The sequence below is a fragment of the Podarcis gaigeae genome (genome assembly GCF_964106915.1).
Source record: "Podarcis gaigeae genome assembly, chromosome: 1".
NCBI lineage: Eukaryota > Metazoa > Chordata > Lepidosauria > Squamata > Lacertidae > Podarcis > Podarcis gaigeae.
The window spans coordinates 40,987,500-41,005,891 of record NC_139678.1 but is presented as its reverse complement, the minus strand read 5'-3'; the positions used below and the strand labels follow the sequence as shown (position 1 = coordinate 41,005,891).

The following is an 18,392-nucleotide window of genomic DNA, read 5'->3' as shown; positions in this document are numbered from 1 at the left end:
GTGCTAGGCATCTGTTTCATGCAATACAACCTCATTTCAATATGATGAGAACATTACAATGACTCAGAAAAATTGTTAAAATAGCTTCATTATGGAAGTATAATATAATAAAGCCCAGATGTATGGAAGATTTCAATAGCTCTTCAAATTCAAGCCTTATTCAAATTACTAGGATTGTAAGAGAAATCAGCAGTTATAATTGATCAGCCAGCGGAAGCAGAATGAGAAAAGGGCTGATAGAATATAAAATCAGTGTGAATTTTCATGATGTAGCAAGGGGTAGGATGTGACCTTCAAGAAGAAGAAAAACCCACCACAAATATTTTAGAGTTGATCAAAATCTATGTTCCACACTAATCATGGATTTTATTTTATTATTTGCATATCTAACACTTCCCACACCACCTCTGATCCCAACTGAACCTTCAGCCTTCATTTTGGTGGTGTGATTTAAGCAGATAGAAATTGAAATTTGATCTGGGACCCTCAAAGACCAACATATAAACATGGAACCTGTGAAGTAGTCCTCAGACTACAATGGAATAAGCTGGAGGTCTGCCATGCAAGACTGCTGTTATGAAGATGGACACAAGGACTGGGATCCAAAGTGCCACACTTGATTTTCCCTTCTGGGCAGCTGTTCCTCATACCCCCTGGAAAGTCTCCCACTAAAAAAAGCAGCATCCCCCATGTGGTGCAAATACCTGCCGCTAAAATGAAAAATTGGCTGCCTCCATTTTAGGTGTACACATGGAAGCACTTTCCATGCACAAAAGCCTCTATTGATCTCGTTTGGCTACTAAAGATAGTGAAGCATATTGCAAATTAGAAGAACATATAAATATGATCAACAGAAGTTCTAGCACCCTTTGAGAGGTAGGGAGATTCTAGTTGGAGTGGTGAACCTTTTCTGATGTCAACACGATTTCCTTGCACAAGCACATCTAGGGGAAAGCTCATCAATTGACAACTACAACCTCAAACTCACATAGCGTTCATATCAATTCAAACATATATGAGTTGAATGCTGAGAGATTGACTGCTGCACATGTACACAAAATTCAGCTGTACAATACAAGCTACCGTATTTTTTCCCCTATAGGACGCACTTTTCCCCCTCCAAAAATGAAGGGGAAATGTGTGTGCGTCCTATGGGGCAAATGCAGGCTTTCACTGAAGCCTGGAGAGCGACAGGGGTCGGTGCGCACCGACCCCTCTCGCTCTCCAGGCTTCAGGAAGCTATCCGCAAGCCTTGGGAGCCCACGGGAGTTCCCACGGGGCTCCCACGGCTTGCGCAAAGCTGCCTCTTTCCCGAAGCCCGGGCACGCTGAGCAGTCGCGCCCCGGGTTCGGGTAGCTCTGCGCAAGCCGCGGGAGACCTCCCACGGCTTGCGGAGAGCAGCCTCTTCTGGGGAATGGGGTTGGGGGAAGCTCGGGCGCCTGGGGGGGAAATAATTTTTTTTCTTTATTTCCCCCCCAAAAAAAACTAGGTGCGTCCTATGGGCCGGTGCACCCTATGGGGCGAAAAATACGGTACATATGTTATTATAGTGAATGCTTTACCAATCCTGTTCAAATAACATAGGATGCATGCTTCTAATCTAAGGGTTGAATCAAACACCATAAATGACAGACTGACCACTCACAATGATGCATGCCCCACAGAGCCTTTCAATGGGAACACAAAGGGTTTCTCACTTACCCAATAGGCCTACTCTGAGTCTCTTCCCAAGCCACAGTTGGCTTTCAGCAACACATATACATAGGGAGGGAGTTGTTACATGTCACATGAGGGCTGTGTGGACAGGAATGAAGATTTATAGTAGTAGAATCTGGACCGGTTCCAAGCCCAGAATTTATTTGTGACCCAGGCTATTCTCAGACAATTTAAACATGCATAAGATGGCTTGGATCCATAGGTTACTTCAGTTGTGGAGGTGTGTTTGATCAAGCAGAATCTTGCTGGATGGAGGATGGAAGCTATTTTTGCCAATTCCCCCTATGGCCTCTATGCCATGTCCCATGTTGTTCTGAAGAGCCCCCAACTCTCTAAAGAAGATTTGGGGTTGGGTAAAGGGACCACAGGGGGAATCAGCAAAAATAACCTCATGCCCTTCTGTGAATGGGACACTCATGGGATCTCTGGTCCCAGCCCAAGAAATGTGTGTGTGTGTGTGTGTGTGTGTGTGTGTGTGTGTGTGTGTGTAGAGGTGGCACTGCCTCTGACATGTGCTTACTCATTGTATTATCTTAAAAAAACCTTCAGTGTGTATGTCTGTATTTGTGGTTGGCTCTTCTCAATGCATTCAAAAACAGGGCATCTGAATTCATGAAGAAGAGTCCTCTGTGCATACAGTTTTAATTGTCCACTTTACAACTGTATTTCCATCATCTCAAATGCCAGGCTTGCACATCTTTATTAGATGCAATGTCATCATTACAATTTACTCTGCTTAGTAATACACCAGTCAAAGGATGATGGATGCAATCTGATTGCTGATCTTCGTTTGGTCCTCATTAAATTCCCCTGTGCCGGATCAAGAAATATGAAAATGTGATTCAAAAACAGTCATGGAAAGCCAAAGCAAATAAAACCTCTGGATCAAATAAGTGTATTAGTCAACAATACATTTGTTCCAAAAGTAACTGGCACCATTAAAATCAGGTAAGTGGGTGGGTTCTTGTGCAGTGAGAAAAATGCTTGAAGTCGAGCTGGATTATGTTTCCATGGAGGCAAGACTCCCACAGGAAAAATTACAGCATTTTAAAGCACTTGTAGGGAGGCTCCTGGGCAGCCAAATAAATGATACTGTGCCAGTTGCAGGCTTTATTAGGTCACTTAAATTTTTACCTGCAAAGCTCAAGGGAGAAGGTTGCCCTTTTTTACTGTTCTTTTAACAGCCCCCCCCCCCCAGGCAAAGCTCTGGTTTATTATTGACTGGAAAGATAAGATTCCAGATCTGTAATGAATTTTTGTGTGTGTGAAATTCAAGCTTTATCTATACTAGAATAATCATCTCTTCTTGGCAACAGGTACAGTATAAACATTCCTAACATTGGTTTGTTTATCTCGGTATAAAAAGAACATACCCTTCAGCAGTTTTTCTATAGAATAACCTTGAAGGGAATGCCTCTAATAAGGATTTTCCTCTCTTGCTCCCTTGATGTTGCAGTGATAGTCAAGTTTGCAAAATGCAGCTGATACTGATAGACCATTTAGATGACTAAAACTAACCTTTTGCTTAGATACATTTTATTTTATTTTTTTATTTTATTGGCTTACAAGTCTAAACTGTGACTGCTCATTCCTCACTCTTGGCTTACAAAGCCATAGGGACAAGAATGTGGTCCAATAGCACGCATGGTTTTAAGGAAGCTATCATGCAGCAGCTGCTTTAAATGGCAAAAAGTAATGTTCCCTCAAGAGCTAACAGCTAGCCCTGCCACTTCTGATCTGGTGTTAATGGACAGCTGGGCTACACTGCTACTTCTGTGGCCAAGTACCAGCATTTTTTGTTTATCTGAATTGATGGGGAGATGGAAGAAGTGGTTATTTATTCTCCTCCTGGAGTCTTAATTCTGACTGGTTCCAGCTGACCTGTGACACACCTTGGGGTCTCAGATTTCATCAGTGCCCTGTGCAACGCCAAAAATTGGTGCACTCCACCCCCCACCTCTTGCACTTCATTCTAAATAATAGTTGTGTCACTCCCAAGACTCTGTAAGAACATACAACAATACATGCAATTTGTTTTTTAAATGTTTTGGATATTGTATTCGTAAATTACTGTGAAGAGCAGGCAAATAAATCAAATTAATAACAATAATAATGAGAATCAGAGCCCTGTTGGATCAGACCAAAAGCCCATCTAGTCCAGCATCCTCTTTTCACAGGCCTTCCAGATGTCCAATGGGAAACCCACAAGCAGAACATAAGCACACCAGCACTCTCCTCACTTGTAAACCTCAGAAACTGGAGACAGTACATGGCCATCATGGCTAGTGGCCATAGACAGCCAGATCTGCCAATAATTTGTCCAATTCTCTTTTAAAATAATCCAAATTCCATAGTTAGCTCAGCAGCAAATGAGCCATGTATAGGTCCATTTGAATTCCTTTTGCAGAGGGAGAATAGGCTGAAAAAGAAAAAATATCTCCTGGAGCTATATGAGTTGATGGGCTGTTCCAAAATGTTTAGATGTATGAACCACTCTTGAGTGTCCAAAATTTGTATTAAGACACCAGAAGCACAGGTTTTGTTGGTGTGGATTCATACCAATTTGAAGATCAGAGCAAAGTAGGCACTAAATATGACTGTGTGCTAAAATTGTATTCATTTTCCTAGCAGTTTCTTGTCTCCTTCAAATCAGAACCTTTTTTGCCATCAGATACATGTTTTGTGGCTGTGTAGAATATGCTCTGCCTTTCCCTAGTTACACTTTCCTTGTACCGAATTCTATTTAAATATTCTCTTTCAACATGTTTAATCAAATGTGTGTTCATTAATGTAGTTAAACTGTGTTGAATGTCATTGCTGGAAATGTACTCTCTTTCCAACAGTATTTTTCAAGCAAGCCATTAGCTAGCCATAGGGATTAAGCAGCACACTTGGTATATTTCAAATGTTAAGGAATGAAGGACTTTTGAGGCATTAACATAAATGGCAAGGCTCTCTCGTTTCATTACTGCTCCTTTGAATCCATTTTCATTCCTGTCATAGGCGCATGAGGTCAACATCTACTTGTTTATTTGTACATAAGATCTGACTTGAAACATTTTGGTTTCTAAGAAAATGTCAGCTTTGAGTAGACAAAAATAGAAAAAAATGAGGCCATGGATCTTGTGGAAATGCTTTGTCATATTCTCTGATATGTAATTTGCAGCAGGTCTTAGCATCATTTTATTCTTCTGAATTGCTCTTTGTTATTTAACTCCCAAGTTTCAGAATCATATTCTCTGCTGACTGCTGATGATATTAGGCAATCACTTTCTTTATATATGAGAATGAAACCATATTGCCTTAAATTAAAATATTGCAAGCTATTCTAAATATACCTCTGTGCCTGGTGACATAATTTATTATCTTTGAGGGGCAACAGCGACATGATATTGCAAGTCAAAAGACGACAAGCTACTGTGGCATCAATTACACAGGGCAAAAGGGAGGAAAGGATAGTGGGGCAATGGCCACAGATGGAAGGACCATAGGTAGATTTGAGCAGTCAGTTGAAGATGTGAAAGTGACAGCAAGAGTTCTAAGCTAGAGACTCAACAAAGCTAATAAATTACATGGGTGTCTACAAATAACCTATGACTTCCATGGCACCTTCAAAAGGTCTCTGGATCAGATTCAACCGAGCAGTTCTGCTAGTGAAAACCAGATGTGCTATTTCAGATGTGACAGTCATTTTGTATTATGCCACACGCACCTTGGCTGCCATGTTGTGACTGGCACCCATGGCACTTCCTCAAAACCCTAAATGTGTCCCAAACGTTGGGAAACATCTGAACTATAGGAACGTGGAAAGCTGTGTGGAGACAATAATTGTACCATCCCTCCTCGTTCCCCACATTTCTCCTGCTTCCCTTTCCTACTGTTCATGGTCTTAGTGGTTTGCAGCACAGCTTCATTGCTGGGTCAGACTTAGAAAAGAACAAAACTGTAGCATACCTGTTTGGTATTAGTGTTGCATTAAAAGGTAAAGGTAAAAGACCCCTGACAGTTAAGTTCAATTGCAGACAACTCTGGGGTTGCGGCGCTCATCTCACTTACAGGCCAAGGGAGTCGGTGTTTGTCCGCAGACAGTTTTTCCAGTTCATGTGGCCAGCATGACTAAGTAGCTTCTGGCAAACCAAAGCAGTGCACGGAAACACCATTTACCTTCCTGCCAAGGTGGTACCTATTTATCTACTTGCACTTTTTGGTGTGCTTTCGAACTGCTAGGTTGGCAGGAGCTGGGACCAAGCAACGGGAGCTCACCCCGTCGTGGGGATTCGAAACCGCTGACCTTCTGATCGGCAAGCCCAAGAGGCTCAGGGGTTTAGACCACAGCGCCACCCGTATCCCCGTTGCATTAGCATCCAAATTTACAAAGACTTTTGTGGCACGTTAAAGACTAACCAATTTACTATCGCCAAAGCTTTCATCGACTACACTCAACTTTATAAGATGCATGAAATTTTATCCTGGGTCGCAGAAACATATACACATGGCTGGCTGGGGAAGGGGGAACAAAAAAATTTAAAGGGAAATGGAAGGTAGAAAAGTACAAATAGTGATAATTACATAAACAGTGGTAATTCACAAAACCAATTTTTATGACACAGACATCTTTGCATTGGTAAGCCAATTCACACATATAATGTGCTAAAAGAATCTTCGCCTTGGTTTACTCCACAAGCGATAGCATTGAAACTCTTAATATATTGCAGTTCAGCTGCTTCATAATCAGTTTAAATGGAGGTTTTTAAGGTGAGCTTGCCTCACCAACATTGGTTCCCAGAACTATTGTGTAATTATTACAGAGTCCTCTGTAAAATACTGAGTAACTTTCTGTATGATGTTTGAAACAATTATTGTAACAATATTTGCCTTAGTCAAGGTCTTGGTTTACCTACATATGGACTACAAAAGATTCTCATTTCATAAGAGCTGCATTGTTTGCTTCAAGTGTCCCCACACCAATTGGTTCAGAACCAACTGTACTTTTGATCATTCCAAGCTACCCTTTATTTGCTTAACTTGGGATGGCAGCTGAAAATAATAATATCCTAACCTATTAATTAATGCAAGACTGATTTACCCTTCCAGAGGAAAATTGAAAATTAAATCAATTTAATTACCAATCTTCCTGTGTAACGACCATGAAAATCTACTGTAATATTTCTAGTGATGACTGCTTGAGTTAGTCCTGCTTCCTCAGCTAATCTTCATTGCACCAGATATTGAGGCGTCTAAACTAGTAATGTTATAGGTAGTTATTGGGTTTCAGAGTTTCCCACAGATTTATTTTATTTTATTTGCTGAAGATCGTCATGCTAACTGGTTCTGCAGTATTCCTGGACTATGTGCAGAAGAGAATGATTTAACTTGCATGTAAACCAGTTTAAGCCTACTTTGAAGTTTCTGTTTTTGCCTACATTAAAGTTTTCTGTCTCGTGTACTTAGCTATAGCTTTTCAGGACGCTGACATTTCCCCCTGACAGCCTGAGAGAAAGCTGCTCTTCACTGAGGGAATTGACAGCATGGAATACATTATTGAACTTGCTGTCATATACTGACTAAAAAATGAAAATTGTTTTGGGAAATGGTTGGTTTAAAAGAAGTGGGCTTTGATATCTGCTTTCTTTAAGATACTCAGTTATAAAGGCATCAGCTTGTCTTATTTATAAATTAACACATTTATCTAAATATTAACATTGTGGCTATTTGTTTCCAATTAACTAGAAGCAAAACTTCCAAAGTGATGGCCAAATACTCTACTAGCAGAATAAAGAGAGAAAATGCTAAGTTTTATATTCATGAGCCCTGGCCTCTGCCCTCTACCCCTGTGGCCCAGATGTGAGGAGATCAGCATCTTTGACAGTTCAGTTTTTAACTAAGTGTGGTTTATTGGTTCATCTAAACCTAAAACTTCATAAACGATGGTTTAAAGTTGGCTCGTGTAAGCCTGAGTTCATTCTGAGCTTTGATCTGTCTGATCTGCAACTGTTGGCTACTTGTGTACTGTATACTCTTCCTTTGTGATTTCCCTTTTCTTCCATGCCCAGTAGTTCCTCAAGCTTTTTGAAATCAGCCTTCTTAAAGTACAGAATGCATGTCCGGCTACACTCAGCTTTCCCTTGTCTCTGTATCATGAAATCCAGGGGACATGATCACTTCCTCCCACATTCCAAGTACTTCCACTATGTCAATCAGTTTGTTCCTGTTGGTGAGAACCAGATCCAATACAGATAATCTCCTTGTTGCTTTTTCCACCTTCTGGGAAATGAAATTGTCAGTGAGGCAATTGAGGAACTTGTTGGACCTTACATTCTTGGCAGAGCTTGATTTCCAACAGATATTGGGGATAACTGAAGTCTCATGTGACTATTATGACCATTTTTGAGTGTTTGGTATTCTGCTCAAGGAAGGCATCTTCCAAGTCTTGAGTCTGGCCTGGAGGTCTATAGCAGTAAAGTCATTGTTGTTTTCCTCCTCATTCATTTTTACCCATATACTCTCAATCTGCCTTCCATGTTCCAGGTCATGAATCCCTTCACAAATGTACATATTATTTACATATAATGCTGCTCCCTTCCTGTTCGTTCTACTCCTTTGGATAAGTTGCACCCCTCTATTTCTATATTCCAGTCATAAGTCTCATCCCACCAGGTTTCAGTAATGCCTATTAGGTCAAATTCATCTTGTGTGTTTCCCATACTCTGTACTTTGACTTAAGCTTTTTATCTGTATCATAGTTGCTCTGTGAATGCTGTGAAATATTTAATAAAAATTATACACAGCTTGATTTTATTTTTTAATCCCCTCTGAGTGGTTTACGAAAAGAGTTCCTGGTCACAAGGACAATTCTAAGTGAAACTTCCCCTTCTCAAATTTCCCTGTGCATTTGCTCTGAACATCTGAAGAGGATTTTTGGTGATCAGGAATCCAGCTTCAGTACTGCCAGTTTATCGTCTTGAACTCCTCATAGAGATAGTCATCAGTTGCTTTCTCATTTGGGGGTGTTTGCAGTTAGGTGAGGATCTCACAACTTCTGGTTTCTCAGTATCTCCCACCATCAACTGACTGGCTCTGGGTTTCTCTTTGTTTCTCCATACCAGTGAATTCCACTCTTCAAGATAAAATCTGTTGTGCTGGACATAGTTGACAGGCATGTTCGTTGGGACATAGGAAGTTTTCCTATTTTTCTCCTTGTTCTGCTGCTCAGCCAGCAACCTCACTTTGGCCTTCTCAGTGAAGATGATGTTTTTGATCTTGGCATCAATTCTGAGGTCCACCTATGATATGCCGCTCAGCATCTGATTGGACAGCATCTCTTCTGTCTTCTTGGCCAAAGAAACCCGGATGCTCTCAGGTAGCTTGTACAGACTGTGCTCTGCATTCTTCTGGTTTACTTCCTGTTCCTCATTTTCCACAATCCCCTTCCTTTTTTTCAGCTTTATTTCAATGGAGTTCATCATATCAGCATACAGTGGTACCTCGGGTTACATACGCTTCAGGTTACATATGCTTCAGGTTACAGACTCTGCTAACCCAGAAATCGTACCTCGGGTTAAGAACTTTGCTTCAGGATGAGAACAGAAATCGTGCGGCGGTGGGGAGGCCCCATTAGCTAAAGTAGTTATTCAGGTTAAGAACAGTTTCAGGTTAAGAACAGACCTCCAGAACGAATTAAGTACATAACCATTGTATTCACCTCTCATGTTGGTCTCTGCAGAAAAAGGACTTACAAAGTTACAGTCCTCCTCTTCACTGATCTTGCGATTATTTCAATTTCTTCATGTCCACCATTGCACCAGTCTTTATCTTAAAAGGGCATCTGCCAGGGTCATTTCTTCTTGTAGCTTCTTCCCCACAAGCCGAGTGGCAGAACTCACTCCATTGGGCCTCTTGTAATTTTTGCCAGACCTCCTTGGTGACCTGCTCATCCTCATCTTCCTCCTCAAAGTCCCTCTGATGGAAAGCTTTCCCTCCTATGCTGGCTGTCTGCAGTAATAAACATTGATTGATTGATTGATTGATTGATTGATTGATTGCTTTCCCTGTTAGCATGTTCCTAGCTGCATTGGTGACAAATCTTCTTCTTTACCACTTGTGGGAAGAAATATATAATAGAAGGGTAACAGGCAATATAAAAGTATTATGACTAAGAAGCTTTAAGTGTGTACTGTGAATGTCCCAAATTTGGCCATACGTCATGCACAGATGAGTTTTGTAAACTCATACTCCATTCACACACTTCTAGGCCATTTTCAAACATTTTCAACATCTCTCTACATTTGAACATTCACAGCGTTTATCAATGATTGTCAACATTATTACATGAGTGAGCACTATACTGCAGGTGGCATTTCCTCTTTCTCTTTATAGACTTTTATATATTACGCTCTCACAAGTTGTAAAAGTTACACAACCAACATCACATATAAGACAGAGGGACAGTGAGTTTTAAGGAAGGAAGAATTGTCAGAGCACTCTCCCAAACCAAGCACAACAGAAAGAAGATCTTAGCACTGCAGTGAACTCTATGGTAAAATGTGGAATGAGACTTTAATGACTGTTGCCTCTTCAGCTTCTGACTCCTCCTCCTCCCAATCTGCTCCCTCCTCTCCCTCCGACCACTCATCATCATCCCAACACCAATCCCCTTGCTCTGAGCCCTCTTCCCCTGGGGGTTCTCCAGCTGGTGTCTCCCACCATTCCTCTGCATTCAGCCAGTCTATGGCACAGGGCTTCCCCTCACATGATTTGAAGGGTGGGGTTCAGGAGAACCCCCAGAACAGCACACAGCATAAGAAGAGGGGAGTCATTCTGTCTGGCAAGCTGAAATGTTTGCACAAATGGAACATCTGTAATAGTGCAATGATGAATTCCACCCCTTGTTTGCAGTCACCCCCCCAAATCCCCCGTAAGGGTAACATTCATCTAGGAGAAATATTCCAAAATTATCATCTAGGAATATGCCAACAGACCAGCAGATATGTCTCTGTCATTATAAAGAAGTATCTTAAGCACCACCCTGGGCCAAAATTCTCAGCTACTACTGATGTAGAACTTTAGGTGCTGGAGGTACCAGAATCATTGAATCACAGAGGGTCATCTGGTCCAACCTTCTGCAATGCATGAATACTGCAGTACTAATGGGGATATTTACACTAATATCCAAACATTACTGATGAAGAGGCATTGAAACAAAGATATAAATCACAGTAAGCCTAACATGTTTCAAATAGGAGTTGTGAGGAAAACATGGTGAGGGATCATGCAGTCACTATCCCAGCAACAGAAATACCCAATTCATAATAACACACTGGATTTGAATATTAGATCTGAATCACACACATATTTCACAGCACAATGGTTGTAGAATACAGCAATTAAGAAACTTCTCCTTGTAGCAACGGAAGCAGCTCATAGCAAGGTTCCAACCATTTTAACTATGTGCTCACAAACCACCAAAAAGGGGACACCAAGAGCAGTAAGTAGCTCTGGAGAGAGCAAAAAGACTTTCTGCAAGTTGCCACCATACTGTTGAGTGTATGCATGAATCCAGCCATAGAGATATGGTGGAGTATCATTCTTAGCACTCAGCTTACTGAGCCAAAACTATATTCTGTACTACTATAGATAATATATTTGGTGATACAGACCTTCGACATTACTTGTGCTATATAACTGTCAATGAGTAGTTCAGTACAGTCTGCTCCCTAAAACCCAGGAGAGCCTCTATCAATCAATGCAGACAATAGAGCTAGATGGAACAATGATCCAACTTAGTAAAGGACAACTTCCTCCTTTGCACCTGGCTAAGAATATTTGTTTGCATCTATGGAAACAGATACTGAGGCTTATCAGATGGCTTTAAAAGTCTGTTCCTTAGTGGAAGAAATTGACATTAATGAGATGTGTAGAACATATACCATTTACTAATTGTCTTCATGTTTTTGTATACATTCCACTACACAGACTAAAGCACTACAGGCAATGAATTTAAGAAATATTGCTCACTTCTTGCGGGGTTGAAGTTATTTGGCCACAGGCCTCTTTTATATCGCCGCTCAAGGCATGATACTCTGTATTATAGTCAAACAGTATTTGCATTGCCTTTTATTATCTATTTACTGCTATCTGGAACTATTCCTGAATACAATATCCAGTTAAAACCAACATTATTTACAATCTGCTACCAACCAAACATTGTCTGAAAGTCTCAGTGCCAATGCTGGAATTCTGAAGTGTCAAATTTGTAAGAAAATTTAAATAAAGCCATCATTAGCATGATTTTATAGAATTATAAACCTATTTACTATTTATACATTTATAAAACTATTTCTATTTTAAGGCTAGTGATTTTGTAAAGTTTTCCAAAGGGCCATTTGGAGACAACTTTGCTTTTCACACAGCATGATTCACAAGTCAATTATATTTAACTGGGCTACTGTTGTGAAATGAAATGCCACGGGCTATTTTTGTAAAATATGATTTGAACAAAAAAAAAATCAGCAAAATGATTTCATAGCAACATAGCAACAGTTAACACAAACCTCTCTGAATTCATAACCAAAGGCGGATAACACCTCTATTAAGAACAATTTATGATGAAATGTTTTCTCAAAACATTTCTCTCTAGTGAATGACAGAAGTTGCTAGGAATCATTGAACATTTCCCCTAAAACAAAAACAATTGAACATTATTCTGAAGCTCAACTTTAAGAAATTACGTTTTTATTCAAATTCATGAGAGACTTGTTTTTCATAAGGAAACTAATGCAGGTCTGACTTTCAGTACCTAGGATAGTTTCAGTGCCTAAATTGCTGCAGAAGCATTTAACTATCCTGCAAGTCACTTTATCCTGCAAAGAAATCTGGGAACTGTAGCTCTGAGGGGGGTCTTCCTGACTACTCTCAACACTGTTAACAAACTACAATTCCCAGGATTCTTTGGGGGAAGCCATGACTATTAAAGTGGCGTAAGAGTGCTTTAAATATATGGTGTGGATGTGACCTCAGAAAATGATGATTCAGTGAGCAATGAGAGTATTTACTGGTTTACGGATAATGAATACTGACTTCACAAAGAAGCCAAAACCAGATGCACAAACCTTCATAGGAATCCAAACTCTTCATCCTTGGAACATGTGTAATTAGTGCAGTAAATAATGTGACGATGCAGAAAGACTATTAGTAAAAGATGGCACAAGGTATCCTACCTTCTAACAACAGAATGGTGGATCTGTTCCTTTGCTACAAAAATATATGAGCCCAGCCAACCGATCCGTATCTGCAAGGTGGCATTTGAATGTCCTTGATATAAATTCACTTCTAGAAATAAGAGCACAGGATAAAAAGCTTGGGCTACACAATAACAGCTTTTCTCCAATCTTTTCAAAGAAGTTTGGCTGTGATGAGACAGTTGGAAACACCGATAAAATTTAGGAAGGGAGTAAGCATGTGAAAGAATGCTTAGCAATGTGAAACACTAGCTCACAACCACCCATGGTTTTCGGAACATCAAGGTTATAGCATGATCTCTCACTGACTATCAGCACATTACTGTGCACATTCAACATTGCCCACTTTCTCAAGAGAATCTAAGTCACAGATCTTAGAAACGGAAAATTGCAGAAGCTAGATAACATGGCACTGCAAAGCCAGACACAATCAGTATGCTGGTTGCTACACAACAGATATTTCTGAGATGATACTCAGTAGATTACATTGTTTACAGACATTAACTGACAAACAGCATAGGCATACATTCTATGCAAGTCCATATCTCCCAGGGCTAATGAGGGATGCAAGACAAAAGCTGAGACAGTCCTGGTATGTCTGCTAGTGTTTGAGGTCAGGTGTGACTGACACTGTAGCCAGAAAGTTCCTTATTTTGGAGCTAACGTATAGTTTCTGGTTGACTGCTTGCTCTTTGCTCTTGCTGTAATGCAGTGGCTGCCTTTGGATATGGTGATAACACTATGGTTTAGTATAATGAGAACAAGCCCAGCCTTGGACTTGTGCACTCCCCTCCTCCCCTCCCTTCCTCTGGCATAGCTACAAAGAGAAGATTGGGAGCATCCACTTCTGTTTTAGGTTGATTTCAGTTTAATATGCCATCTGAACTCTAAACTGCAATTAGCCTTAACTATGGTGGCGCTGTGGGGTAAACCACAGAGCCTAGGACTTGCCGATCAGAAGGTCATTGGTTTGAATCCCCGCGACGGGGTGAGCTCCCATTGCTCAGTCCCTGCTCCTGCCAACCTAGCAGTTTGAAAGCACATCAAAGTGCAAGTAGATAAATAGGTAACACTCCAGCAGGAAGGTAAACGGCGTTTCCGTGCGCTGCTCTGGTTCGCCAGAAGTGGCTTAGTCATGCTGGCCACATGTACGCCGGCTCCCTCGACCAATAAAGCAAGATGAGCGCTGCAAACCCAAAGTCGGCCACGACTGGACCTAATGATCAGGGATCCCTTTATGGTAAGTAAAAACAAGCAAGCTATGGTGCGAAGTTGCCTTGTCTCCACTTACCATAGTTAAGATTAACCGCGTTTACCCCCAGTTCAGGTGTGGCAAGCTGCTTTTAACAAAAAAACAGAAGCTAACACTTCCAATCTCCTCCTTATGGCTCCATCAGAGGAGAGGGAATGCATGAGCTCTGGGGAGGTTAAGTGTGTTCTGGTTGTGTCGGAACCAGCCCAACAGCCTTTGCAAATCCTGTGCTTCCCATGTTTCCCTACCCTTGAACTCACGAAAATTGAAAGAAGAAACCATAGCATTTTCCTAAATACTGATATTTCCCACCCAAGTTTGGTTGTGTTGCTCTTTACAGAAACAAGTACTTGTAGCATACCTCTGAAGTACATATAGAATTCCCTCTTCACTGTGCTAGTTCCAGAAACCTATGCAGGACCCATCTCCCTACAAAAGACTGCTTTCCAGAGTGGTAGGCTATAAATTTTCTGGGTGTGTCTGTCCTAAATCTTGTTTCAAAGGAGGGGGTTGCTAAGGTGGTCTACAGTGCAAAAGTGAAATGTGTCATTACCCCCAATGGAAGCCACAATTTGCCTCCTGGGTGCTGACAATTGACGCTATTGGGTTTCCTACTACCCTGAGCTGGAACTACCCTTCCTAACTGAGCGACAAGATATAAAACAAGGGGAAAAGCCTGCAAACTTCTCACCTTCAAAACTAATGAAGATGCAGCAGAATTGCTCTTTACCTCCCACTACCCTGTTGCTACTATCTTGGGCTTATTTATAAAATATATGCATTATAGGTATGGGGACTTTTTTTTGCTGACCCCCACTTTCCTGTCGTTTGCATGTGTTAACAGAAGGGCTGCTTTGGAAATCCCTATGCCACCCTGTGTAGGTCTGTTTCCTTGCTGCTGCGTTTCTGTGTGTATTCTTTATCTTTGCTGAACTACTGCATCTGTAAAGGGCAAGGCTTTTCAGATGCTTCCTTGATTTGTAGCTCTACTTTCCCCAGCCTTCCACCCTCATCCTGGTAGGTTTATCCTCTCTATTTAAACTGATGAAGTTCTATCTGTACAAATGATGATTGCAACACTTCTGGGAAAACCAAGAACAATGTGAACCACTGGCATAAGGGAGGGCTGAACATGCCATCTCTCTTTGCAGGAAGAAGGGTCATAATTCCATAATCACTTGCTGTATATTTTTCTGCTCATGCAAACTTTTCAGACTGCAGCAGTTCACATCACCAAATGGTAAGTTTCCTAAAATGTTTATTGGGATTTCAAAAGTGAAATCTTTCTCCAACCATGGCCAATGAGATGCCCCTGGGAAGGTAATAAGTAGGACAAAATTGACAATATCTATCCTCTCTGCTTCATGCCCAATGAAATTAGCGATGTACCATCTCTAAATATGGGAAACTGGGCTTCAAGTTTTCACTACATTCAAACCAGATTCCATCACAGTTCATTGCCTTACTGTGGCAATTCTATAGGACTGCCAAACATTTATTTTAAACATGCTTCCCATCACGTAATCCTGAGTTGTTGTAACTCGAAAACAACAGAATTTCACCCCAGTTCTAGTCACTATTTACACATGCCACATGCTCTTATTTCTCTCGACCATGTCCCTCCTTCTTTCCTGTGCAAGACCCATATGTTTAACAGCAACATAATGAACAGAAAATTAGCAGGCAATGTTTTTCAAAGCAGTGCATCTGCATGCTGGAAAAAGCTTTGCCTGCCGAACTTTTGCTTGTTGTTATAGACATGGAAACCAGGTCGGCAGGGGGTGGGGAGAGATGCCAGCCTCTCACACACATACACCTTTCTTCCATGCTAAATGTATTTACAGCCTATCTGTAATTCATACGCTGGGCAAAAGTGAAGAATGTAAAGTCCTTCAGTTACAATATAGCCCTGCAAGGATTATATATTTGGCACCAAAGATCACACACCTAACATGATTAATACAACCTATATTTCCTATTGGAAATACTATTTTGTCACATTTCACATTAATTTTGACTGCACTTGTTTTGACTTTGTTTCCTGAATAAATCCTCTTATAAGATAATTGTGCCGCATTGCTTTGTTTTTGTTTTTATTGTGCTACATACATGCTCTCTGATCCGTGTAACTATATCATATTTTGAAGAGGCACAGAAAAGACTGTGTGTTAAATTAAAAAGGCCAAAAGCAATAAGAGTTTGACAGATATACGATCCTAAACCCAACAGTCCAGAAGCAACCCATAATTCTCCAGCCCCTGCACCATAGCAAGCAATACCTTATTTGTGCAGCTTCTGCCATTTGGTCATGAACATTCTGGAATTTCCCAATAGTTTCCTTAAAATCGCAGTGGTCAAAAGCAGAAGTGAGCACAGAGACCTGATTGCCACCCTAACTGTAAGCATACTAACCATAATCTAGCAAATACAGCCCTGCATATACATGGTCAGCAGCAGCGTGCTTAGGGTGTTGCATCTGATACCAAGGGAGTGTTGGATAGCTCTTATACCGAAGTAAATTTCACTAAAATAAATCAGAATTCTTCAACATACATTCAAGATTTAAGTCTAAGAGAGGCATGTAAACAATAACTGATCAGTGCACAGGACTTAGCTCCAGGACTTGTTTTGAGAAAATATGTTGTTCCTTTTAAAAAAACCCAAACTTCATAGTAAGGCAATAGTTTAATTAGGCCGAACAAAATGCCATAAATAGCGAACAGATTTCTGAGCTTTCGGAAACCCTTCATCATTCTAGATGTTAAGCAAAGCAGTAGGTGAGAGGAACTGGGAGGGGAACCTGGCTTGCTGTTAAAGTCTGCATTAGTCTCAGTTTTAGTGTAGGAAGAGATTGCAGACTTAACAGAATAAGCTCTCCTAGATTCACATTTTAGGTTAAACCTAGGGTTGCAGAGATGAAGTAACATATGACTGAGTCCTTGTTTTTTCTGTATGTCACCAGCTTTAAGCAAACCACCCACAATTCTTCAGTGTAACGGTTTAAAGACTCAGCTACGAACCAGTTTCAAGCTAGTCTTTGCCATAAATTCCTTTAGTTGCCTTAAGAAGCTGTTACCTCTCAGCCTCAATGCCCCACCTGCAATAGGATAATATTATTGACCTACATTGCAGGGTTACTTGTAAGTATTACTGACACAATGCTTTTTCAACACTCTGAAGTGCTATATAAATTATTGCTATTATGGTTTCCAATGTCAAAGCCCCAAACTTTCACAATTAAGAGACCGCCTTGATACTCAGAAGCTCACATATTTGGGATGAGAGATAAGGACTTTCAGGGCAAAGGAACGGCAGACTTGACCATGCAAGCAACACAAACATGGGTGTCAATGAAATCCAAAAGGTAAGTACCAGAATCTCTTGCAACGCCATAATGTAGAAGTGTGCAGAAGGCAGACAGTAGTCAGGACAGACTAGTGACAAATTTCTAGCAGGTTATCCAGTGTACATTGGCAAATAACATTGGAATAGATTGATCTTGATCAGATCCAGGAAGGCACTGTTGATGTCCTTGAGCAAAAGGACTCAGAGGCACGTAACACAGATGACCCATTAAGGTATAACTAAACTGCTTCATGTGACTGTTGAGTGACAATCTTTCATTCTAATTTAAAACATCTATAGTGGACTGCAGGTACTTTTAGTTTTTGCAGCCTTTTTAAAAAAAAATTTAAAGAAAGACAGACTATGATGCAACGTATCCTAAGCTAGCCTAGGACAGAAGAAGTGCTATCCACCAGGCCAGCTTGAATCCTGGAATTTTTATTTCATAAACTAAGCCATGCTAGTGAACTGCCCAAGGTAATCAGCAAGTTTATGTGGATCAAATATTCCGCAATTCCTTTCCTGTGTAAACAGGTTTTGTTGGCACTATAACAGCCCAGGGAGCACCACATCTGAATCCTTAATAAGTGTAACCAAGTCCTAGCTAGACACTTTCGTGTCTACAAAAAGAAAAAAACCTCCTGAATTCTAAAATGTACCATTCTAATGCAAGCTAGGAAGCTTTGGGAAAAGAGAATTTAAGTACCACTGTACTGGCCACTAAAATGCAACCACTTCTAAGGCAGAAGGCAGAAGCTTTAAAATGATTCACAAAAATTTAGGAGTGCAACGCTGGAGGAAAGGAATGAGATTTTCTTTCTTGACTTCGTTTACATGGATTT

General features: G+C 40.7%; 1 protein-coding gene and 1 pseudogene across 2 annotated transcripts in view; both read right to left on the bottom strand.

The window, feature by feature from the left end:
• RYR3 (ryanodine receptor 3) overlaps nucleotides 1-18,392 on the bottom strand; it is a 265,043-nt gene that overhangs the window by 244,265 nt on the left and 2,386 nt on the right. The window lies entirely within an intron of this gene.
• LOC310851520 (splicing factor C9orf78 pseudogene) lies at nucleotides 8,656-9,656 on the bottom strand (annotated as a pseudogene). The gene is made up of 2 exons: nucleotides 9,419-9,656; nucleotides 8,656-9,196 (listed from the first exon to the last, which is right to left on the bottom strand). The product of its transcript is annotated as a splicing factor C9orf78 pseudogene (transcript).